This window comes from Orbicella franksi, chromosome 8, assembly GCF_964199315.1.
Source record: "Orbicella franksi chromosome 8, jaOrbFran1.1, whole genome shotgun sequence".
NCBI lineage: Eukaryota > Metazoa > Cnidaria > Anthozoa > Scleractinia > Merulinidae > Orbicella > Orbicella franksi.
Window position 1 is genome coordinate 19,468,928 of NC_138152.1, and position 26,306 is coordinate 19,495,233.

At 38.9% G+C, this 26,306-nt stretch overlaps 2 pseudogenes across 1 annotated transcript; one reads left to right on the forward strand and one right to left on the reverse strand.

Annotated features, from left to right (window-relative positions):
• LOC145495189 (uncharacterized) lies at nucleotides 1-21,322 on the reverse strand (annotated as a pseudogene). Its single transcript, XR_014050381.1, has 21 exons — nucleotides 20,645-21,322; nucleotides 18,557-18,649; nucleotides 18,153-18,186; nucleotides 17,527-17,990; nucleotides 15,179-15,199; nucleotides 14,414-14,665; nucleotides 13,897-14,193; nucleotides 13,590-13,705; nucleotides 13,150-13,214; nucleotides 12,666-12,811; nucleotides 12,036-12,326; nucleotides 11,356-11,477; nucleotides 11,057-11,199; nucleotides 10,363-10,473; nucleotides 9,597-9,775; nucleotides 8,863-8,985; nucleotides 8,029-8,099; nucleotides 6,344-6,384; nucleotides 5,950-6,046; nucleotides 5,269-5,368; nucleotides 1-5,038 (listed from the first exon to the last, which is right to left on the reverse strand). The product of XR_014050381.1 is annotated as an uncharacterized LOC145495189 (transcript).
• On the forward strand, nucleotides 20,920-24,554 carry LOC145494217 (uncharacterized; annotated as a pseudogene).
• The last annotated feature ends 1,752 nt before the right edge of the window (nucleotides 24,555-26,306 follow it).

A 26,306-nucleotide genomic window follows, 5' to 3' on the forward strand; every position in this document is an offset into this window, starting at 1 on the left:
GGGGGGATGGGGAGGATCGAATCGTTACGGTAACTAGGTCGATTTAATATCTATTTCAATTATGGAGAAAGCTGATGGCTTATGGAAAATTTCCCATAAGCCACCCGCTTATAGGAAAGACACGTTCAGACACGAAGACGTTACGGTGCAGGTGACATATCCTACAAGAATTCGTTCTGTACTCCGGCTATCGACGCCCATGCATCTCGCAATTCTTATGTTAATGAAACTAATCGGACGCGAGTACATAACTCGCGTGTGTGTCCCGGCAGAATAAAACCTTCGGCTCAGTCATTCTCCTTTCACAAATTAAAGTCTGTGATAACCCCTTTACTCAGGGCTTAGTAAAATATTCAATTTTATGGAGCACGCCAAAAGCTGCTGCACGTACAGAGACAGATCACTAAACTGGTCACTCAAAATACCCATTCTTTGACTGATTGCATGTTACTTTCAACTTCTCTTCATTTTCCCTTTAATACCCAAACCAACTTTATCACCAGTAAAGAGCGGTTTTCAGTTGAGTGTCGTAAAACCAAAACCTTAAACCAGTTTCTTACCAATTAGACTACTCAGCCACTCTCAAACCGTAGTAAAACTGAAACGAAAACCGAAGTAATGGCCTGATTGCTTTCCATGCTCAATTGAAACCTATGTGGTTAATCTACATGGCTGTATTTTGAACTTTGTTGTCATCGATTTGTACTTCTCTCTCAGATTCAATATCAGGGTTTTTATCCTTCAAAGAATCCTAATAAAACAGAAAACATAAAGACGTTTGATGATAAATGCGTTCCATCAATTAAAATCAACTAGGCTAATAAACGGCATATGTTTCAACAAGGGTACTTCGGAGTGCATGTTATACCTATGAATGGAAAACTAATAGTTTACAAGAGAATAAGACAACTGAAAGGACAGAAAAGAAAATTTGTATGCCTCACTTTTAAGTAAAATATCGATCGCTTAAAGTGGTGTTATTTTCAATATAAATTATTGAGTTTGTTTTCGGCCTCCCCAAGTATTACTGCAATCAAGCGTTCTTTCACTTCGGAAAAATTCAATTAAATAACTGTCGCATTACAGCTTTTGAAAATGATGCATTGATCACAAGATAATTTTGTTAAAAGTTTAGTTGCAAGTATCAATCACAGCTCAATAACCTAGCTACGAGAGAGAAAAGCTTTAAATATATGCTCGTTTTTTATCTCTGTTTTATTATTTCCTTAGACATAACAGACCATTTGTTTCTTACTTTTTCGTTGTGCAGCTCGGCCTCAAGTGACGTCACAAGTTTGGCGAAGGCAGGCCGCTCGGAGGGGTCTGGAATCCAGCATGACATTGTGATCTCGGAACTGTCATCGTAGCAACATTTTCTGTCGCTGAGGACTGATTTGTAGGAAAGATTGATCGTTTGGTTAAAGTAAACACTGACAATATAATCAACTAATCAACTGTTCGATCACATGATCGATCGATTAGTCATTCAATGAATCATTTAACAGTTTATTTATAGACGTAGACCGTACATGAAGGAGCTAGAAACCAAGTTAAAATACATTGTGAAGGAAAAGTACGAACCCTAAAAAGTGATTAAACACTAAGCTATTAAAACTCATATATGAAGGCTCATTAACTACATGTACATATATTACATTATAAAATGCACGAAAGAAAACAGTTCCACTCAAAATTGATGATTACTAACTCGTCAATCTTCTGTACTTCTTGCTTTCTAAACGGTTAACTTTTTTAAAAGAGTTTGCAGAGACCACGGGTAAATAGCGTAAAGTAGATCCATTTCAATCCCCTGCAGGTTGTACCCAGCGTTTTTACATTTGATGTGAACAAAAAAAAAAAAAAAAAAAAACATTTACATATGGGTAGCGGTTTATCCCAGGCTAACACGATGTACCGAGTTTGTATATTTGTCACTGTCAAGTCTTTAGGAGGCGGAGGTTTTTCTTGATGTTTAATTATGAAAAGGCAAACAACGCATGAAGTCAATAGAGTGTCACTGAAATAGTGTACGGTAAGTATAGAGAGTACGTTCTACTTCTAGGTACGTCACGCTTTAATTTGTCCCAGATCGAGGTTATCTTTCTTTCAAAATTGAAGTAAAGTTTACATGCTAGCCACATAATATTGTTATTATCTTTTTAAAATGCCATTGTAGCTTATTGCAGGTAACCTCCGGGCAAGATGAACCGAACCGGGAATCTTGTGCTGTGATTGGTTACTCGAGCGGGCAAGATGGAGCTAACTTTTCCTCTCGGGATTACTCCCTGTTTCCCGCAAGATTTTCCATATAATCATCATTTATTGACGAAGCTCCGTCTCTGGCCATAAACACGCGCAAAAAGTGTGTGTGCGTATTTTGTCGACCAAATTTAGTGATAATGTGCCAAAATATTTTATATTGAAACTGCTGACGTGGATTTAAACTCCACTTTACACGTTCCCTCCCTTCCCCAAGGAATGATTCTTATACCGATTTCCTAGTTTAATTAGTAGCACAAACATGTTAACCATACTTCAGTTGTTCCATCTTGACTTTCACTGAGAAGTGCAATCTGAAGAATAGTCACAAAGACGGGAGGGATATTGGTAACTTTCGCAGTACGCTTGCACTGCAGCTTCTGTTGACTAAAAAGACTAATCTGGCGACATTCTTAATAAGTAGGAAGTTGATCATGCAGAAATTCGTAAAAGGATAGAAAAATTGAAATTACACTATAATAATTGCTGTGACACTTGTTTATCTTTATTCATCATGAGCATTCTTGCATACTCCTAGTTTGTTTTACTTTTCGGAATGCTTCTTATAACTTTATGGCTGAAGAATGCCATGAACTGCTTCCATGTGTCAAGGGTGCATTACAAGCTTGTCTATCTGCCAAAGGACAACAAGAGAATGAAGCTGCTTATTTAGCATAACTACGATGTAAAGAAAAGATGTCAACTGTAATTTCTGCAAGACGCTTATGAATATTATTCCAAACTTTGTTCAAAGCTCATTCATTAAAATGAATGTAGCTTTTTTGAAGGTATTCTAGACTTGAATTGCTTTGTAGTTGCATTGGCTGTGCCGACTTTCCACAGGAATGGACACACACAAAAAAAGGCAGATCGATCAATCGCGAAAAAGGGAACATGTTGAAGGTTTGCTGTCTCGATCGGCAACCCTGAATGTTTTAGGAAAAATGATATTTAGTACAGCAATCAATTCTGTACATCAAGAACAGCAAATTTATGAGTCTGAAGCTAGCGGGCAGTAACATCGCATACTCAAGGTTAAAGTCAGAAATACAAAGCTGGAAGGAGTGGTTTGCGGTTTACCGAAATTCCCTCCGAGTCATTGTACAACATGTTGAATTGAGCTCTTTGTCCCTTTATGCTTAGCTATCAATGATCATGAATGACTCTAACGATATTTAGCTGTTGATCCAAACCAAGTCCATTACGGCTTCTGTTAAAATATTTGCTCGTCTTTGGTCAATGCCCGCTCAATATTTCGGATCGTTTTCTTGAAGTCTCATTCAGTTCCTCTCCTCTCTTTTCTTAGTTCCTGTTTATCTACAGCATTTAATCACCTCTCGGTAAAGGGGAATTCAAATGACCCTCGGAGAACCTTTTACAAAATAATTTACAGTACACGAAGTAAGGCTCAAAGGAAATACGACAAATGAGACGAATTTTATTCGTTTTTGTCAATAGCTGTGACAATTAACTGTGACCATTGTCGAGGAGAGCGAGTGGTAACGTTTACCATGGTGACCTTGAAATTGCACTGAATTCCACTTGCTCACTCAATTTCAAAGCTGCACTGATTTAGCCGGAATTTGGGTTGTTCTCATTAAATGATTAAGCTTATAAACTCGGTCATCGTGACACAACAAGTCTCTTTCACTGTCCATGACACTTATCTAGCCCTTGCAAAACCCATAGCGTGATCAACAGTATTCGATCCCTTTCCATTGATTTCAAAAGATAATCAGCAGCCACACGGAAAATAATGAGGAAAAACGAACCTTGCTTACATCGCCCTTATCATGAACGTGTTATTTGTACATAATGGTAATTAATTGTCATTGTCATTTTCACGAACATTGAAATTCCATAAGGTAACAGATTTTAACTAAAGAAGGATATTTCTTTCCATTAAGTACAAACTTTAGTTTGGGCAAATAATTTATTATTTGGTTAAGAAAATCATGGAAAATCGTACAGACTATTTAGAGAACAGCGGATTACACAATGGCTTAGGCATAAGAGGACACAGAGATCCTAAAACCGTAACATTGATTAGTCAAATTGTCTAATTAATTGATATCTATTTTGCTTAGCGACTACTCAAAGTCTAAATTCAACTTTAGGGTCCAAACCCCGACAAGTTCCATTTCGACTAAAAAATTAGTATTTCCCAAGCAGAAAAATGCAAAGTATATTTTATTCTGTTATGAAATTACCCTGCTAATTAAAATGTGTTTCTACCTTTTCTACTCAGTAATAGGCCAAACTGGACACGGGTCCATTTTATGATGAACTATTCTAAGTCGTCCTCTCTGTTTTAGCTTCTCTCCACGACTATGTCATTTTCCGAAGGGAGAATTTACTATACACTACGGTGAAAATGTTGTCATCAACACCATAACATCCCTATGCAAACGCTCTTCCACCCGATGATGCATCTTCCAGAAGGAGAGATGAAGTCACCCTGTAGATAATTATGGCGTCAAAAGACCACCCGCCCTACGCCCTTACGCATGCGCCATAACTCAGAAGCCCATTCTTTAGCTACGTTTTATAATGAGCGTTTTGGGCTGAAATGCTACATTATGTGAAGATCCTTTACTCTATAGTCACCAAAAAAGGTTACCAAAAACGTTGTGTTCACTGTCGTGTGTGTCAATTTTACCGTCATTATTAGTTATCTCATCTACATAGCAGTATTCTCCTCTTTCTGGTCATCGAATTCTATTACCAAATTGACATTTCCTTCAGATTCAACTTCATTGCTTTTAACCTCCAAGGAATCCTAATGAAACACAAAATAAAAGAGTAATACAATGAAAATCAGCTAGGCTGATAAAGATGTCGAGATGGCCACTCGATAAAACTGTACTGCATATAGGTAAATGCAAGAATTACAACGTGATAACCCACCAATCGAGTGAAGATAAATATATTCTCTTTACATTAATATGTTCACTTTATGTCTATTTTATCATTTCTCGGCACAAGTTTAAAAGACTGTTCATTTCTTACTTCTTTGCTGTGCAGCTGAAGCTCCAGTGACGTCACAAGCTCGGCGAATGAAGGCCGCTCTGAGGAGTCTGGACGCCAGCATGACATCATGATGTCGTAACTGTCATGATAGCAGCAAAAATTCAATTCGTTCAAGCAATTGAACGGAATGAAGAACTTAGTTAAGAACATTTCAGAGTGAAATATAGTCACATTTATTGTTAGTGTTAATCAGCCTTTTAAAAATACTGCAGTTGTAGCCAGCCATGATAAAAATACCAAAATGTTTGTTGTCACTGACTAAAAAAAGCTTGATTTGGACGTTTCGGTTGAAATACTGTAACCTTCTTTCAACCCTTCTTTAGTCAGTGACAACAGACATTTAAGTATTTAAATCAACCTTGTTAATTGGAATTTGATAGCCGCTTTCTATGTAATTTAAGCCCAGTAGAAATATTAGTCTGCAAACTAGAGGGGAGACACAGGCCCTTATAGGTCCGCAGCCTCGCCCCAATTCCACCTGTTAAGTGCTGAGGTGAGTGTTGTAGACGTTAAAGAGTCAAATCAATCCAATAACTACAAGGGCCATTAAATGCAACATGCTACTATAGCGTGTCTGAATAAACCGGATTGTTAGATTTCCTGGTCGTAATCTATGCATACATGTAGAAGCTATTTATTAAAAAAAAACATCTTATTTACATTTCATCTGGGCATCGTTCCGGTTTTGATAATCGTTTTCCTGACTTAATAAATTCCACAACCTCCATCCCTCCAAGACCGGAATACGGCATTTTACCTTAACAAGAAACAAACAGTAACGTAGTCAGCAACAAATCAGTTGAGGGTCTCTTTACCCTACATATTTTTCTAGTATCTAAGATATAAATGTACAATTGCGCTTTATCACTGGCGCGTTATTCAACGTAAATTCTTGATATTTGCTTCTTATCTCCCGATTGGAACGAGATTATTCAAACTTCCGAGCAAAATAGAGCCAAAAAGGTAAAGATATTATCACGAAATTTGGTTTATAGATAGCAATGATTATAATAACATTAACTCTTTTGACAATAATTACTTAGAACATGTTTACCTTCAGATTCTATTTCCCATAGTAGCACACCAAAAGACCACCTGCAAAAGAAAGGGAACGCCTTTATGACACGAGCGTGGGACAAAGAAAAATTCTGAGTCCCCGACAGGAATCGAACCCGTGATCTCCCGAACACCGGGCGCGCGCTCTATCCACTGAGCTAAGAGAACTCATGGAGAGCAAGGTCATTTAACTGAGTTCATATATGATAGGTGTCTTGCATACTGCTAGGATCAACGCTATCGAATTCATCGTGAGTAGTGATAAGTTAATAAAGATGGTGAATTTTTAAGCTCGGTAATGAAATGTGAAGGTGAATTAATCAACATTTCATTACCGAGCTTAAAAATTATACTTTACTTGCAAACAGTTCTAATCAAACGGCCGGGCCCGAATAACTCACCATAAAGTGCTCTTCATAAACACGTGCGAAGCAAAGGAAGGTCAAGAGACCGAAAAGAGAACGGCGAATGTACAAATGTCACCATACTGAGAAGTCGTGGCCCGCCAACCCACCCGCCGCCATATTGCATTTCTCATCTGCGGTCAGTAGCGCTCGAGTGTTGAAAAATTCTCTCTGAAATTCCCGCTATGCATTACTAACCTCGAAAGGTTGATACAGACCAGTTTGCTGTTTTCTTGGTCTTCTTCGAGTGTCAGTTCAACCAGCTGATTCAACCCCTGCTCGCTTAATTCAGCAAATTTCTTACGTGGAGGGTCGGCAACAAACTTGAGCTGGAAATTTGGTAGCTCACAGAAATTATCTTCCTCATCTCCGGGAGAATTATTAGATTTTTTCATATTTTAGGAAAAAAAATAGGAATTATGTTTTTAAAAGGGCTAAATTCGATGAAAAAATTGCCGAGAGTACAAATAAACAAACTGACGTCAGTGTGCAACCAACGGGCAAATGAATCGGGCATTAGCCAATCAGAAAGCGCGCTTTGTTAAGGCTATGCTATAATGTACAATAGGCCACCTTCACAAATGTAACTAGAATGGATTTGCTAGTGGTAGTTGATTTTACTTATTCGTAAGTTACCTTGGAAAGAAACAATTCAACACCAATGCGTGACAAAAGTAGCCAATGCAACAGGCTCGTTTATATACAATGGGAAAACTCTGGTTTGTCTTTTTGCTTTTTTGTTAAGCAAATTGGGCTCTTAATTCTGGCTCACCAGGAAATCTGATTGAAGTGGGCTCTGTCAGGCGTTCGTTACTCAAGTTTTAGCTCAAAATCTGTGAAAAAGTCTGTAAAAGTTATCTATAAAAGTTATCTATAAAAGGTGTTCCTAATGCTTAGGAATTTATGTTTGCAATAGGCTGGGCTGCTTTGATTTCATCATTCTCAAACTCATTAATAATTCATCAAGTTAAAACAAAGAAAATCACAACCGTGAAGGAGGTTTGGATACCCGGTCTTAATTAGCATAGATTTTGACGATTTTACTTCTTCGTTAACCTCTTATATTTTGTTTCGATTGAGAAGATATATCAATCACTTGAGACAGTGTTTCATCGGCTATCCAAACACCTCGAACTTCGTCAAAAATACTTCCCTGCGCGTTGTATTTTCAACTCTCTTCTCGGTGTTTGGATATCCCGATGAAACACTGTCTCACGTATTTGATATATTACATAAGGGCCTATCATGCTCCACTGAGCGCATGTAGTGCTCAACTTACAAATCTGTCGTAGTGTTGTAAGTATAATCCTCCAGTGATTCAAGAGCCATCCAACGAACTGGTAACATTCCCTTGTTTGAAAAAAAAAAGATCAGAGCATTAAAACAACTCAACAGAATAAGCTGAATTAATGCAGGTTGTATTTTGAGGCTAGAATTTGCAATGAGGTGAACAAATATAGACACCCTTGCATACAGTTGTAGTTGAAGTTGCTATTTTTCTTGCTCTCAAACCTTTAGCGTTCCTGAAGGTTTTAGTGACAGCAGGTTTAGTGAAAAGTGACAGCAGGTTTAGTGAAAAGTGACAGCAACCTTTTTATAAAAGAAATCACAATAGATTCGAAAGACTTTTGGCCGCTATAAATGAAATGTTTTAGCTCGTCGAGCACGAATTACCATGTCATTTTAACTTAATAATTTAACAGACCTTTGGAAAGGTTTGGAAAATGACGCTCCCAACAAAAACCGCTGATCAAAAGTGCAGCCTTCCCCAAAGATGGGAAAAATCTAGACGTCATCGCGTAATCTTATTGGAGTAACTTTCAAGTAAAGATATCTTTGCCTCGACCACTTTTTTTAAATTCAGCGATTTGACCTGAACGATTTTTGTTATCTTGTTTAATAACACTGTCATGTGATCGATTTTATCGAATCAAAGTTAGCTAGAAAAAAGAAAATGGTGCAGTCGTATCTCCGCCAACTATGGAAACTTCAGTAAGTAAGTTTGCCACCTCCTATAAGCAAACAACCTTGCAAAATGAACACCTTTATTCTGGTCCCGAGAATGTCCGCGTACGAAAAGTTTGACTGTAATCATAAAAGTATATTTCCATACCCCGGATGTATTCTCGTATTCACCACTTTCGTACACATCACGTGACAAGCCGAAATCAGAAACCATGGCAACATTATTCTTGCCAAGAAGCACATTCCTTGCTGCAAGATCACGATGAACACACTGCAAAGTAACAATAGAAAACTATCAGACTAAAATGTCTTAGAATTTATTTAATCACACTATTACGACGAACTAGGAAAGTAAAAGGTTTTGGATGCGGAGTTTGTTAGAATTCAGAGACGTACAGCTTTTGTCATCGAAATCTAATCAACATGTTATGAACTTTTATCTTTTTTTGGCGCGGATTCAGAAACACCAAAAATTTAAGGTGGCTCTGAATCCGCTCCCACAAATTTACTAAGCTTGCAAAAAATTGCATTCTAATTTGAATCACAGTTCAGTCATAAAGAATGAGGCTCGCCAGAGTCGGTTTTGAATCGCAAGCCCATAAAGCTAAAATTGTTTTGCTTTTAAAGTTTTCTTCTGTTACTGTAATGGTTCCCTTTTGCGTCATCAACACAAATTGTTCACCACTGAATGATTGGGAACTTTTTTTAGTACTATTACTGCAGCATCGACTGAAAACGAGGACGAGGGCAAAGTGCTGGAAAATACTGGAAACTGTTATAACTAATGAGCCACCTACACTTACACTCCGCATGGGCACTCCTCCAACATTTCTTCCTATTAATTTTATTTTGTGTTTTAACTTTTGAATAACAAATATTTACCTTTTTGCTAGACAGGTGCACCATTCCACTGGCTACATCTCTTGCGATCCTGGTTTTGTCGGTGTGTGAGAAATTCACATGTTTTTCTTCAACGTTAATGTATGGATTTTCTCTGTTTTTCTTCAGTTGATTCAACAAGCAACCATTCTCAGCCAAGCGAACGACTACCAATATTGACCCTAGTTGTGATCAAAACATTAACATGTTTAGAGATCGCCATTAAAACAAACAGCATGTAGTAACAGTAGTTATATAAAGCCCTCAGGTGGTTTAGGGCTGCCTCAGTTATAATGAGAGCCGACAAGTGAAAGGGTTGACCTCTGCTGCTCAAGATAAAGCTCCCACACAATCCTTACTCAAGTACGCAATGGTCCAAGTTCAATATTCATGATCAATGCTTACTAAAGTACCAAGATATTACAACAACTTTCCAGCCAAATCAAGTCAGAAAGATGCTGTGTTAGACTGTCTTATTGGTCACGTTAAGTTAATAAGTGGAAGAAAACAAATGCAAAAATTGTAAGACTAGGTTCGGGAGTACAGTTTACTATTACATGTACCACTGCTACCGCTACTTGCACTTATAGCATCCAAAAGCTAAGTTTACGTTAATCATTTCAAGTAATCCTGGACGAAGCTCGAAAAATAATTTTTAAGTTATTTCGTATATTCAGATCTATTCATGAGCAGGTGGACCGAGATCTAGACGTGTGATTAGTATCTCTTCCTGACGTTTAACAAGCAGAGCTGACTTGACTATACAAACCACTCCTTGTACAAGCTCCGATAAGACTTATGACGTTAGGGTGGTCACCAACTGTCACCATGATTTGAAGCTCGTTCAGTAAGTCCCGCCTCTCCAGTTCTGTAGCATTCGCTGAAGTAAAAAAAAATGTTCAGTTTAAATTATTCAATCGTGTTTTGCAACATTAGCAAACTGTAAAGCAGTTTAAATTATTTAATTGCAGGGTCGAATAAAGCGAGCTGCAAACCGTGTGTACATGTGCAATCTTAGAGAAGGAAAAGAAAAAAGAAGAACTACGTGGTAAAGAATTTCTACTTCAAGGGGCAATTCTTAATTGTCCGTCTGTTAGTCCTCTCTTATTTCCTCTGTTTTTTCGTGTCTCATTTCTTCTGCTGTATCGTGATCAAATAGCGCGGCCTCGTGAAAAAGGATTACGGCCGACCACGCCGTGAAGACTTCTGTGCATTCAAACCGTATTATAATCAAACACCTGTGTCAACCGCCCCGCCCCCCACCCCTATTTACATCTTGGGACAAATTTCGCCAAGAAACCCCATTTACTTTGCTTGCGAGAGCTTAAAATAACTTTGAAGTAATTATTCTCAGGTCGCTAGGTAAAGTAGTTTTTAAGAACAGGGACTTAATGTCCTTAGTTCTGCCAAGAGGTAACCAGCACATTTACGTGACTAACATATAGACAGTTCATAATCTTTACCTTTTAGCTTTTTCACTGCACATTCCCTCAATTTTCCATCCATCCGTACCAAACCTTTGTAATGCACCTTCCCCTAACTTCTCTTTAAGTGTAATATCTGATCTACGAATCTCAACCCAATCTCCGCGCATCCAAAGCTCCATCTAGAAAAAAAAGGTTTGTTTTCTTGACATTTAATTTTTGTGACGATTTGACCTGAATGGAAAATAAACAAGCAACTAAGCGAACACAAATAAATATCAAGAGGTACATATTTAATTGTGACATTTGCTGAAGATAAGTATGCCATGTTTACTGACCTCAGCTTGCTCAGAACTCGATTTACAGGTTGGTCTGAACTTGAGGCAAACAACCACGATAAACAACGCAGCTAATGTCAGAGGTAACACGATGATCAGGATTAAATTCCTGATGAATCTGTCTGCGAACAGGAAAATTGAATAAAGGGTTATGTCACAGTCTTGTTGGTAATACTTGACTATTCTGAGCTTTGAATGGTAAATGTGACTGTATACGTGAGCCCCAGGGCCCCTATGGATACCAGCCTCGTTACTGAATGGGCTACCCTGGTTAAATAAAGTCACTTACTTACTTCCTTAATGGTAAGCCCTGTCATTGAAAGAGTTCAAGTGTCAGCCACCGCGCCTGGACAATAATAGCACATTTCCTTGGCCATTTTACTGTTTATTTATTTGTTTGTATTGTGCTGATGCTGTTCTTCGCATTAAATTGCCTGCGAAATTTTGGCTACTTTTGGTTCATTCCTTGATTTTTTGTGGCTACTTTTCAGAGGGTGAAGCAATCATTCAATCACGCTCTTGATTGTAGCATAGAGCAAGAATGGTAACTAAAAGTTGAATCTTCTTCTTCTGACCGCAAGGGTAATCATAGCTATATGTAGAGATGGTCGCCTACAAGGCCGGTCTTGTAGGAAAATTTCTATCGTAATACTAGACGATTTCACAGCGATAACACCTACCTGGCAGTGTTCCTTCGGTTAGCAAAATACCATCCGACCGTCCATATCTGTTGTTGCTTGATAATCGAATGGTGTACTCTGTGGAAGGTTCTAGATCCTTGAAAGTCATTCTTGTCTGATCGTATGGCTGTGTCTTCACTATTGTGAAGTTCTCGGAGGCTGATGTTTTTCTTTCTATGGTATAATTGTGTATCTGGTAAAAGCTGCCGTGTTTTGGTTGATCCCAGGCAAACACGATGTACCGAGTCTGTACATTTATCACTGTCAAGTCTTTAGGAGGCGGAGGTTTTTCTTAATGTTTAAATAAGCAAACACAGAATAAAGTAAATATAATATCAATGAAATTGTGGAAGATTAGTATGGAGAAGACTTTTTCACTTACAGAAACGCCAAACTATGGCAAAAGTCATATTTCATTTAAAGAGTAAGGCAAACATACTGGCTACTTGACGACAGCTTGTGATTCACGAGTGGCTCCCGTGTATAGTTACTCATCTTAGATGTGATTCTAATTTATTCCTGTTAATCTACCAGTATTTCGTCACTCAGTATTTTTTGGTACTAGGGGTGCAACGTGTCTTGCTACAAAAAACATTTCAAGGGCATCACTGCTGAATTATTTTTGCTTACCGAGAACTATTAAGGTAGTCACATTAAGTCCTTTCCCCAATGAGGAATCCAGTCCGTCGATTAACTGGTCAAAAGCTTCATCTATGCTGGTCGTGTTTGTATTTATAATCGCGAGGACTCTGACGTCTGCTTTCACGCTTCCATTACTAAAACGAAATAACACGCCATTTCTTTGCTACTGCCACATGAAGTAGCTCGGCATAGTGGTTTGCAACCACTATCCTTTGATAGATTGAAGTTACTTGGTAAACAAGTGATGAACGTATGCACAATACACCCTACTGTTCTATCGCATAAACTGTAACGACATTCGTAAACGCTTCACCCAATATTTGCATTATGGATTTATGATAAAAATGACACAAAAAGATTGATTAGAATCATTATTTGGAGAGTTTAGAGGTTGTGGTAGTAAGTTGGCTGGCGGATGGTGAGACGGTGTCGTGTTACTCGACCGCGCTGATGGTGATTTAATGGAACATACCTGAACCGCAGAATTTCGACGTCATATAACTTCACAACTGAGGATTTATTGAGGTGGTGCTTTATCTGCAAAGAAAGAGGAAACTGTTTGAGTTTCAGTACATCTAGCAGTCTGCTACTTTAAATAAAAAAAAGAACGGCTGTACATGGGGCTAAAGCAAGTAGGACGAGGACTCAAAATTATAATATGAAATTTAGATATTATTCACATTTCAAGGACCTTGAAGCAGTTTCCTACTTTCTGTTTTAATTATCTTTTGTTGTAACCAATAGTTTTTCGGGTAATATAGCTTGTGTTGTTGTTGATGTTAATGAACGGGAATTTAACCTTACTAAACGGTATGTACATTGCACAACAGTTTATACAGGTCTTTTCTAAAAATAATGTACATGTAAACGTGCGAACAAGCCTTTCCTTATTAGGAATCGAGCTTATCGTACCGAAGTCTTGATGTTCTCTTCCATTGTCACAAACTTGCTGCTGGTTCGGTTCAAAAGATCACTGCTGAAATCTGCATCCATCACCAACTGCAGACTTACATCAATACTTATTTCACCTGGAAATGAAACAAAGAAACAGACAGAGCAATTACACGTACGAAAACATCAACAGGCGAACTTGAAGACGTTATAGTACTGAAAAAAGAGCTCGGCGGGATTGAATTCTTGAGGAGAGGAGGTGTTAGGCTTAAAAACATAATATGATACTCTGCATGTATGTGAAACAGAGCTATCATTTCCGACTCACCATATGACAAAGTTTTTATGACCAGGATCTTGCTCGTTCGCCCATGTCCAATTTCGTTAAATCCGTTTATTTCAATCTCATACTTCGTCTGTGCAACAAGATTGAGAACAACAATCTCTGTCATGTTGCTTGCAGTATTTGCTTCTTCATACAGCGGAGAGCCAAGGCGTCTGTATCTCACTCGATAGCCCAGCAGTTGTTCTTTGTGGCGGGATGGAGGCAAGCCATTCCAGGAAATGTGGATTGCAGTTGAATTGAGAGGATAACCTCTTAGGAATGTAGGGGCCTCTTCAGGAACTGGTGAGACAAGCGTATCCATAAGTTTTATTTATTAATAAATTACCAAATGCTATTTAAGGTCTAACGACAGTCGACAGGCCGAGACAGGTATCAACACATGAAAAATAGCTTCCATTATAAAAAAATTCATTATGATATTCTCGTAGACTCATCGTTACTCTCGTGTTCTTACTCATCATAATGTATTCATCACTGGACAGGAGCGAAGTCAATATACCTCTTGGAGGACATTTCGACACGTTGCAATATTCCCATCGAACTTTAGGGTCAGTGGTATAACACCAAGGTCCATCTGGGGCACTGCTATCTGGATTACGACACATGTTGAAGTCATTATGTCTATCTGTGACATCTTGAGGAATACGCCAATGACGATGAGGACATTGTGAGTTCCACGCCTGACAGGTACGACCAGATCGGGTGATGTTTACATTGCCACGGTACCCAACACCAATGCCATAGAAACAATCTACAATAAATTGTACTAGTGCGATTAGCTATAGAATCAAATTAATCGACAAACCATGAATCTAGAAACTTAAGCTCTGATCTGCCCATGGATGGGACACGGAACGAACAGATTTACTTTCGTCAATAAGGAGAATATTGCGTTGAATATTCGTGTATTTTTATTTGTGTTACTAATTGATAATAAATGATGGATTGATTGTCAATGATCTATAATTAATTGATCGAATGAGAAGTTCTAGCCTAAGAAGTTCTAGTCTAATGTAGCTAGGATTCATTGCATGCTATTTGAATTGTATGAAAAGTATTCCGTCTTGAGAATAGAGTTCTTTGCATTCCTTTTTCAAAATTGAGGTAGTTAGCAAATTGTATTTAATGGAGATAGTGCGTACTAGAAATTTCGATTCAAACTAACGCATGCACGATTAGGTGAAGTCCATTTCAAATGTTATATTTACAGGTTTTATTACTTTCAAATTAAAAATTATATAACAATTAAAACTTAAGGACAGACCTGTGCTTTTTGTATCATCACCTGTGGAAAATCGGGGAAAACAAGGTTAATATTTCATTGCTGTGAAGGAAGCAATTCAGTTATTAAAGGACCGTGGTCAGCCTCCGCCACTTTTGATGCCATCGAAATTATTGATATTGCATGGTGTAGCGAAATATCTTATCGCTCTACTGTACTTAACTAACCAAAACTGTCGCATGTAAACCTAAACAAAGGTGTGGCTGACTAGGCCCCTTTAACAAATAGAAAAACAAAAACCGTCTTTAACCTATCGCATTTTAGATAGAAACACTAGTGGACGTTTCGGAATAGAGAAAAATATCGTGGGAACACAAGCCGCAGGCGAGTGTTTCCACAGCTTTTTCGAGTTCTCCCAATATAACACTGCGAATTTTTGTCGAAGAATCTGATTTCTTTCCGTGGCGGGTTCTGATGTGCTCAAGTTACAGACTTACGGTTCAACACATTACCGTGTGGCTATAAATTCTTGCGGGAGTTTATTTTTGCAGCGAATCGCTGATATTTTGTATTTTGCGGGAACTAGTTTTTGCGATTGTAGAAGACTTGTTTTTCTTGCTGGGTACTAATTTTTGCGATTTTCGCATTTAGTTGAAACATAGGTTGAAATGACAACATTTTCGCATTTTAAAAATTAAACCGAGAAGTGAGACACAGAAATTCAGTAATCAGTGTCACTATCATAGTTACATTGTACTCTTGTGTGGAATTGTAGATGGTCTTCTCAATGACGTACCTTAGACGATTCTTTCTTGTTAACTTCTTTTATTTCTGAAAGTTGTGTTTCTCATTTCAGCTTTTTGCTTCTGAACGGAAGAGACGTTTTAATAAATGGCGGCAACAACATTCTACTTGTGCTGTTTGTATGTATAATTTCGCCAGTGGAGTAAAGTTTTGCCAATCGTGGAAAAACCGTAAAAATCGCAAAACTTTACTGAACCTATAAAAATTTGATGCCACACGACATGCTCAAATTTTTCACTACAATGATGAATTTTGATGCTCAAGAAATCTCACTCACATGTTCGAAAGGTGACACTATTATGCTCCATTATTCCCTCATAAAAAGGTACTATTTACTCTTAACACTTGTTATATTGAAGTATAAGTGACACCTCACGGTAATCCTCCAATACTCTGGCTTGCTTATTACGAAATGAGTATTCTAGGGATAAAAACTTGCTCTGATGAAGCGGAAGAGGGTTGAATTAGCTCCCTCACGCTGAAGCCCAGTTTGGAAGGTCTTTTTTATGTTGAGACCACCAGGAAGTGATAGATTGGTCCGTCCAAGGCCCAGACCCCACCTGTAAGCAAGTTTTTGTCACTGTTACTGTCTGGCATAATACTCGACTCTCTTGCCTTACTATGATGCTTAAAATAATATCAGCATAATGTGTAAGTCTCTCTTCTCGGTGTTTGTGGAAGGGGAGTAAAGACGAGCCTTTTTTGTCTCCATAAGGGAAAGTCTGTTTCACAAAAAGGTTGCTGATCTCAAATCCGCCGTTGTTATTCTAAGAAGTGAAAGGCAACCTCAAGGGCTTGCTCAAGACAAGAACCCGACTAGAGCTTGACGGCGGACAGGACCAATTTCAATTGAGAAGCATGAAAAGCTTCTATTGTGGGTGCTATCATTTTCAGGAAATTTTGAATTTCGTGTCATATTTATTAGTCGTCATTGTCGACTGAATGGAAAGTTCGTGAAGTTTTGGTCGAACGGAAAGCGCCTATTGGCTTGTAAGTTACTTAAAATGTGAAAATTGGACTTGGAAACGCTCAAGTTAACCACTTGAATATCCAATAAGGGCTCAGTTTAAATAATCAAGCATGGCCAACTTTGACTTGGCTAGCAGGGGCAACGTTTTTTCATATAAACGCTTGATCAATTTGCCTCAAGGGAAGGGCTGTCTCTGTTACACGAGATCATATAAATAGGACCTCAGAATCAATTCTACGTTCTTTGAATTATCTAGATGCAGTCAGTGCATCTATCGGTTTAAAAATAAACTTCTTGAAAAATGTCTAACTGAAGGAGAGTGTTGAACTCCAATTGTCTGTGGGCGATCATGACCTGCTAAATACGGGGAATTTGGTCAGTTCACGTCCCGTTATTTTACAGTGGAACTCTGAGAAACGTAGAAAGATTCATTACGCACGTGAAGAAATAACCCATTGTTGAACTTTACACTTTCGACGTCTGAATCAAGTATGCGAAACTCCATGTTAATTATTTGAGTCGACTCAAACTCAAAATCTTTCTATGCCAGCGTATGTTGCTATATGCCTATGCATTTGTGAAAACCGGTCATAATGCTTAACATAGATCTACTCACCTGATATTGGATAGTATTGATAGCATTCAGGAGCATCTCCACCATTAGCATCGTCATATAAGCTGCAGTTGATCATGTCTCGGTCGAAAACTGGGGCCTTCTTTGCTGCCTCTCTAATTAAAATCATTTCTTTCTTACAAAGCTCTTGATCCAGATACTCGCATGTTCTGCGACAAATCTTACGGGCACGTGGCTTGTCTAGTGAAGTATCGCACGGCGGGAAATGATAACGGCAATACAAATCTCTCATTAGTGGTCTGCAATCATTGGCTATTTCAAAGATATCAAAGTAACTTCGAAATGTGTTGGTCTCGAATTCACCGTACCTCAAGGTACCACTATCACCAAACACGTACAAACTAGTAACTATATCCTCGCAGAAACCTCCTTTAATGTTGTAGGTGTAATATATGCAGGAAGCATTCTTTGCAGAAGCGTTTACTGAGGGTATTGTTTGCACGCAGCTGAAACAAGAACAAACTGAAACATCAAGAGTAAATAGAAAAGACGCGACTCTTGTGCCACCCTTTGTAAGTGGTAAACATTTCAAAAATGACCAAAGTTAAGAACCTTTTACTTAGAACATTTAAATGTGCCATACATTTGTACACGTTCACACAACCCACCTTGAGTTAGCATCCAGTTGTGTAAAGTTATTTCCTGGTGATAAATCAGAGGCGGGAAAAAATTAGTTCGCTGTGGAAATGAATCATCTTTAAATTCGTGCCAGTTTGAAGGTCTAACATTATTCAGGGCCTTTTGTTTCTGTAAGCAGGATCTGGACACTATTGTGTCCTAAGAGGATAACGTAAAAGTTGAAAACATTACGTAAGGCCCTTTGGACCTTTTTGGAAAGCAGTGGCCATAAGCAGGCTGGCAGCTCTCCGCTAACACAGGGATGTTATTCATGGCATTCTACCGCAGGTTTTCCTGCCGGCATTTTTCCAAGTTGTGTGGTTCATTAAACTATACAAATGCGTGTTGTATTTCTTAGATGCTCACTAAATATTCCAAAAACAAAGTCACCTACCGCAATGAGCCAAGTTAATGCACAAGACAAGAAGAAAGCCAAGAACTTGACCTGCTTCCATGTGTCAAGAGGTCCTCACACAGGCGAGTCAATCTGGCGGAAAGAAACAAAGAGCATTACTTATGATGAAGTCATTTTTAAAACGATATTCAAGAAAATTTCTACAGGAGGCTTATGGACATTATTACAAACATTTTGTTTAATATACGTTAAAATAGATAATAACATCAACTTCTTTATTTTCTAAATACAGATTTGGCCTTGGTGAAGCTTTTCTAAATCCCGATTTGCTTTTTGTTTGCATTGACGCGTCTGTGCCAAACTTTCCACCCGGGTGAACACACACGCAAGTATATCATGTAATGAGAACAAGGTGGACCTTTCCACAAATATTACGCAAAATCGCTTAAATATCTTTCAAGAAATTCTCAAAAACTTTCCTAAATATCATCCAAAACTTTCTAAATATCTCCAAAAACCCCCTAAATAACTCTTATTTTTGTCGTAAAAATTCACCGATTTTGAATTACTTAGGCCGAAATTTTAAAAATTCCTTGCAGTGGGGGGCGTTGAGGAAGAAGATTCGTGCTCTTCGATGTTTATAGCATCCTCCATTTTTGACATTTGCTCCTTCAGCTCTTTTTCAAGTGGAAAATCGCTAAACTGGATTGTTTCTGGAATAAAACTGAGTCTTGTTTCAAGGTAATATGTAGTGAGAAAAACACAGGGCCAGGCAAAAAAAGCTAGCTATGAATATTTCTAAATCTCCCTAAATGTTCTAAATATCTTAATATTTTCCAAATATCTCGGAAAAATTCTAAGTACCCCAAAACATATCTGGATATTTGTGGAAAGGCCTAGAGCAAGTAAGTGTGTCCACAGTAGACAGAAATCCATTTTGCTATAAACGTTGTAGAGCGGTTCCAGTCTAAAATGGTGGCTAATTTAACTTACAAATAACAATGACAATAATAAACTCGGCCATCGTGACACAACAAATCTCTTTTAATATTAATATCCGTGTTTACTTTATTGACTTTCATTGTAATAGATGTCCAACAGTAGCAATTAAATAATGAAAGAATGAGAGATGCGAATGCAGCCATAACACTACTGGAAAAATGAGCTGAAAAAATTTCAGGCTCCGAACGGGATTCGAACCCACGACCTTTGCGTTACCGGTGCAATGCTCTACCAACTGAGCTATCAAAGCCACATGAGAGCGGTCGTGTGTAGGTTCGGCCCTATATGTTCAGTGGACGTAATACTCGGCTCAAGTATCCCGTTCAGAGCCTGAAATTTTTTCAGGTCATTTTTCCAGTAGTGTTTTGGCTGTATTCGCATCTCTCATTCTTTCATTATTTAATTGCTACCGTTGGAAATCTATTACCACGGAATTCATTTACTTTAACCTTTGCAAAGCCGATGTAAGATCTATTCGTTCCCTTTTCTCTTAATTTCGAAAGACTGTCGGCTAGCACAAAGTAAACTAGAAGGAAAAAACATTTTCTTGTACATTGCCCAATATCGCGGCCTTTTAGCATCAGCAAGCTACCCACGCATAACGCTAATAATGCTTAACAAATACAAGAATTTGGGAGTGCGCCAGAACTTGTTAGCGGGTTTAAAATTCCTGTCATTAATTAAATGATTTTCAGAGGACAACTGGCTTGTGTTTAATTCCCATCAGAGGTATGAAAGTGTAAGATGATTCTGTTCCCGAATTGTTCAGTTTCAGAGCATTGTTTGACATATCTTGGGTCCCTATCTTAATATTATGTTTTTACCCTAGACTAAATGCAAATGCTTTGCCGGAAGATTCCTTTGAAAATCTCTTAAAAACTCTGACCCCAGCTTTAGAAGATTTTCATTGAAATCCTTATTATGATTTGCTGTAGTAAAGACAATATAAAGAGCAATTCTTCCACGTGAAAGTGCCGGATAATTGTATGCATCTACTCGACAAAAAGACGCACTTTAAGGAAATAAATTTTTGAATTAATACTTACATTCCATCCGTTTGAACTTGACATACTAAAAGACTGGCGAGTTGAGTAACGTGAGCATCGAAACAACTGCTTTGATTACCTTTTCAGTTGAATGCTGTTTATCCCACAATCTTCTGGTTGTAAATGTAAGGCCCGTTGCTGGACGAAATTCGCTGTGCTGTCAGCCAGGTTTCAGTGGGAGAGATGAAAACAAACTGAAGTAGTCGCGCACACCGCACAAACAAATACTGTCTATAGTTAAGTCAAGCGTGACGTCGACCTTTACAACTTGGGCCTGTGCGCAGAGGCGGAAATCAAGAAGTAACGTAATTTCAATATTTAATATTGATCATTATGAGAACTTTCGATGATACTATGGAAAAGAGTACTTTAATTGCCACTGTATTTCTGAGTCACATGTAAACGTGGAAAGTTTTAGTTTCACATAGTCGGGAGTTTTATGAACGCTGGTATAGGGGAACGGGGAACGTCTGCAGTCTGCAGTCTGCATTTTGTACCTCGTCTGCATTTTGTACCCGGTCTGCTGTCTGAAGTCTGCATTTTGTACTGACCGATTGGGATAGCATGTTATAATACCGATTCGATTTTCTCCCAAGGCGCCATTTCATGCTTTGTTTATCCAGTACTAATCGGACTCTGCTCTTACAAGAACTTACTGGTCATCTGGGGGCATAGCCGTTAGAAACTCACATTTCACTTCCTCACATTTCCCCAAATTCTCCTTGTCCCCCATTTTGAAATCTCAGGCGGGTTACCGCTGTACACTCGTTCCAAGTTTTAGTAACATCCTTAATCATAAAAATTACAATTTCCTCGATTAGGATTGGTTCGAAAAAACTCCAAGTTTCCACTAATTCATTCGCCAAGTTGTTATCGGACAGTTTGCTATTGGACAGTCTGTTATCGGACAGTTCAATAAGCCAATCACATTCAAAGTCGTAGTTTAAATCAACCAATCACATTCAAAGTTGTAGTTACGTGCGTGCGTGCACGCGCTTGCTTTTGTGTTTTCGGCGCCTAATCGCCGGTAGGAGGCGCGGTGGCCTTAGAATGTTTACATCTCCTTTGTAGGTATTTTAATACAAATTTTCCCCTTATTTCATAACTTGGCCATTCTTCTTTTCTCGGAATTGTAATTTTTATGATTAATTGGTAATAGCGGAGCTTCGGCGGCCCGAACCAAGCGGAGCCCCATACTCATATTGGCCATGTAGGCCATTTCTACGTACAGTGAAGCTTCTCTATTATCGCTCTATTATTTCGAAAAAAGCGCTAAAAGTGCCGGGCATTCATCTTAAGGTATCCCAGTACTCTCAGACTATGCCAAAAGCTGAGGGAGTCGAGTAAAGGAAAGATATTCGCAAAAGATCTCGGTCATCAGGGTTGACCCCGCAAGCATACCAGCCGAGCAGTTCAGTCCAGAATGCTTGCCTCCTGTAGAAGTCTCAGACTTGCTGAGTTACCTCGTTCTTGAGACCAGCTTTTACACCAACAAGCAGTTCAAGGCGTTCAAGAGTCTGGAGGCGTTTAATCAAATGGTGTCGGGATTTGTAATCTCAGTTGTAGGCAAAGTAATCGCCGACAAGTATGTCGTGAGAGCAAGTGTTCGGCGCGGCATTCACAGCGTATGAATGATCGTTTATTGAACATTTGGGTCATTTCCGAAAACGATGGGACTATTTTGTCAGCCCGACGCAAAGCTGGACTGGCTGAGTCATGCTCACATATCGCGAGTGTTTTATTTTATTTAGAGGCAGCTACACGAATTCATGGCAAGCTCGCTTGCACACTGGTAAAATGCTCGTGGATTTTGCCGACATATGTCAATGAAGTGCCGTATGCGAGGGCTAAGGACATCGATTTTTCATCGGCTAACAAGCTCAAAGAAAAGCTCGACCAGAAAATTGGGGATCTACAACAGCCGCAAGCCTCGAACCATACAGCAGCTTCTAGTTCTGGGACTGCGTCGGCCGGCGCATCAGCGCCTCAGCACATGCAGCGCTCATCGGCGCTTTCGAAAGGGGAAATGGGTCAGTTTTATGTCAAACTCATCCAGTGCAAAATTAAAGCAGTAGCTTTAGGTTTAATCGATCCTTTTCCTTACCAATTTATCGATCAAAGTCGCTCTGTTCCAGTAGTTTCAGAGCGAAGTGTTTGCTACAAACTCGTTCACTCTCTAGCACTCTCAGGTTTGTAGAGTCGCCGCGACTCACCGCAGAAATCCACTCGTTTCTCCTCCTAGTAGTGAGTTCCTCCTGTTCTTCACCGTGATTTGTAATAATCTTAGGTATAAGAAAAAACCCTAAGCCTTTATCCTTTCCAACTTTGTTCGAACAGCCAACAACAACGCATAAAACCATCCCTTCTTTCTCACATGAACTCTTCTTTGGATACGGTTTGTTTACGCTTGAGGGACACCAAGATGGCGGATAGTAACCGTTGCTAAGCTATTGGTCACGTGGGTGAAACCCAAGAATAGGTGGACAGAGACATGCAGCCATGATTTGCCGTGTACTTTTTTGATATTGGACAACCATGTTATAATCAATTGACACCTGTCAAAACAAGGTATCCGCTGACCAGTATCACGAGACCATATCGCGGGCTCAAGTTTACAGCTCATCGAGGTCACGTGTTTTTTGAAGTTGACCGCTGACCAAGTACTGGTTTTTCGATTGGATCGCGGGCTCATGCCAGCTTAACTTGTTGAAAACAGGGTGGGATTGTTCGGAAGCCGGTTGACGTTAAGCCAGGATTAAAAGTTAACCGAATTATAACTTTCTGTTCCATACAACTGTTTTTTTGCTGCTTTGTTTTATGTATATGGTGATTATTAAAACTCAAAACAGAAGGCCAAACAATATACAGAAAACCCCCCCTGCAAAGTTACATGAAATCAAAATTCTACCTTTTCCTGGGTTTGCCTAATCGGGCTCTGAACAATCCGGCCCAGGGGCTACGCTTTTTGGCTGGCCTAAATCTATATATTAAGACTACGTGTCGTCCAATTCGGTCTGTAATCATACTCGTGATAAACAAATCGGGCTCCCGCTGCGCAGTCGTCCAATTTTGTCATCACTCTTATGATAACAGACAGAATTGGACTCCACTCAGTCCTGTTACCATTACTTGTTGTACATGTATAGACACGAGTGTTTTACTGGAAAATATACCACTCGTAAAATTCATACGAAACCACATCCGGGACTCGAGTGGCGTATTTTCCATATCCTCACTAGTGAAGATATCGATGATTTCACTGATATCAAGTTTGTCTCTTAAATTGTACTTAAATTCGTTGGTGTATCATTGAAACATCCTCGGGTCTTCCTCGAAAGTCTTCGGCAATCTGCGGAAATCTTCGGCAATCTTCGGAAATGTTCGGAAATGTTCGGCAACGTTCGTGTGACCTTCGGACAAGTTTTATCTTCTCGCCACCGTGTAATATCCTCTATATATTGAGCTGAGGGAAGCTGATTTGTGCGCCCATACGTACAAACCTCTTCAACTTTACCCAGCGGCTCTTTGTTGCAGGTAAAATTTCGAAGCTGAAGTTAATTTCGCATAGACGGGGGAAGTGACAGTTGGGGGAAGTTGGTTTGTGCACCCAGGCATGAACGTCTATAAATTTCTCAGCATGTAAAATCGCGAAGATATATATAGTTTCGCAAAGCCGGGAATTTTATGAACGCTTGTATATTAGGCGGAAGCTTATTTGTGCACCCAAGCGTACAGAGATCTATAGATTTTCCAGCGTTTTTAGAACCACATTTCTCCTTTCGCGAACCAGCTAGATTGTTCATTTCACTACTGTATATTTCCGGTCAACTGACATCCACTTGTACTAACACCCGCTTATTACAGGCCGTTTTGTTCGTGCCGAAGAATAGCTCATACATTTCCTCTAACATCAGCCAGCTAAATACGGATACTGGTTAAGAAGGACAATAGACTCTTTCCTGTTACCTGAGTGAGGCACTGTCTTACAAGGTTGCACTCACTGCTCACGGACATTGGACACTTCCGCAGTTTCGCATTTTTTTATTTGTGACGATTGTGTGTGTTAATTTTACCCTGTTGGAAAATGAAAGCTTTCTACAGTTTAATACTACTTTATTTCAGTCATAGACTATTTGCTAAATGATCGCTTTGTTTTTTTTTTGTATTAAAGAAGGAAATATAAGTCTCAGTGCGAAGCATCTGATTATTCAAACGCCCGTAAGGTTTCTTCAGTTTAAAAAAAAATTCAGTTAAGGTTACACAATACCTTGAGAGTTCCACTTTTGTCGAATTTTTCTTTTTAAGCAAAACAAAAAGCTCACTATAAAATCTGACATTTTTCAGAAAATGAAAGTAAAATCTTAAAACGCGCGCGAGTTATTAAGGGCCCATTAACCGATTTATGCGCGCGCTCGCGCGTGTTGCTAAGGAAGTGAAATTTCACTTCCGGTTACTTACGTCAGCCTGAGCGCAGAAAATAAAAATAACTCAATAACTTCCAAATTCTCTCACATTTTAGATGTTTTCCTTTTTGTTTCACAAATTGCAAAGTAAAAAAAGTACAAGCAAAGACAAAAAAAGAGAAAGACAGAAAAACAAGAGCAATAGAAAGAGAAAAACTAACTCTGTGTGGCTTTGTTTGATCTTACCGAAGTGAGCTGGAAGGGTAAATTGCGCACGCGCTGATAGGGTAACTTCCAATATATATCGGGCGCACTTCCGGTTTCTTTAAATGCTAAAGGAAACGCGGTTTTTCCTTAAATCCAGCCTTTTTTAACGGATTTCGATTAAAACCAACGTTGGAAACATAGCTATGCATTCCTTTTTCAAAATCATGCTTTTTCCAGAAAATTACGAACTTTTAAATATTTTGAAATTCTCTCAAAATCTGACCTTTTAGAAATGAAACAAAATCGATGCATAGCGTAATGAGGATTTAAATTAAAATATTAAATCAATGAAAAAAATTCCGATAAAGTAATTTGCCTGGGAGTCTTTGCGTTTTTTCAGTATTAGTCACATGACCATGGGCGTGGCCTGATGACGTCATCACTAGTGTTGCTGATCATGAAAAAGTTAAAACACATGAAATAACTCTGAAGTGACTAAAAATGACGAGGTTATATGAGAATAACTTTTCCCTAGCAACGGCTCGAAAAGATCGGTTAATGGGCCCTTAAGGAAAAAACGATTTTTTTAAAATAAAAGTTAGTAAAACAGTTGCGTATCATAGTCCTCATAGCGCGTCGACTTTCTGCGCGAAACGGCTTCCTCCGGTAGTACTCGTTACAAGGGCCTCAATAGCATTTTTTTTTGTTTACACGCTGTTTCGCAGTTGTATTCTCGAATTAATTCGTTCTTCCATCCTAACTGTCACTCTTAATTCAGGTCATGAAACGTGCTAGAAAAAGGAAGAGAAAAGTCCTTGGACAGCGTAAAAAAAATCGAAACCGGACCTAAGAAGAAGACAAAAGCGGAATTTCTCGAAGACAAGAAGAAAACTTTGACCAACAGCGGCAAGGGATTGTGCATACCCATACCTGTACTCTTACCACGCTTATTTCTCTTGGTTTTTTCCTATTTCGCACTGGAGGTGAAGACATCTCTATAAAAGCACGCTGAAGTTCAATAAGGAGAACGTGACTGTTATACTATTACTGCCTTGGAATTCCCGCGAAAATCATTTCGCTCTCTGTGACCGTAGGAGTGCCATGATTTTATTGGCTGGCGGCATGTTCTGT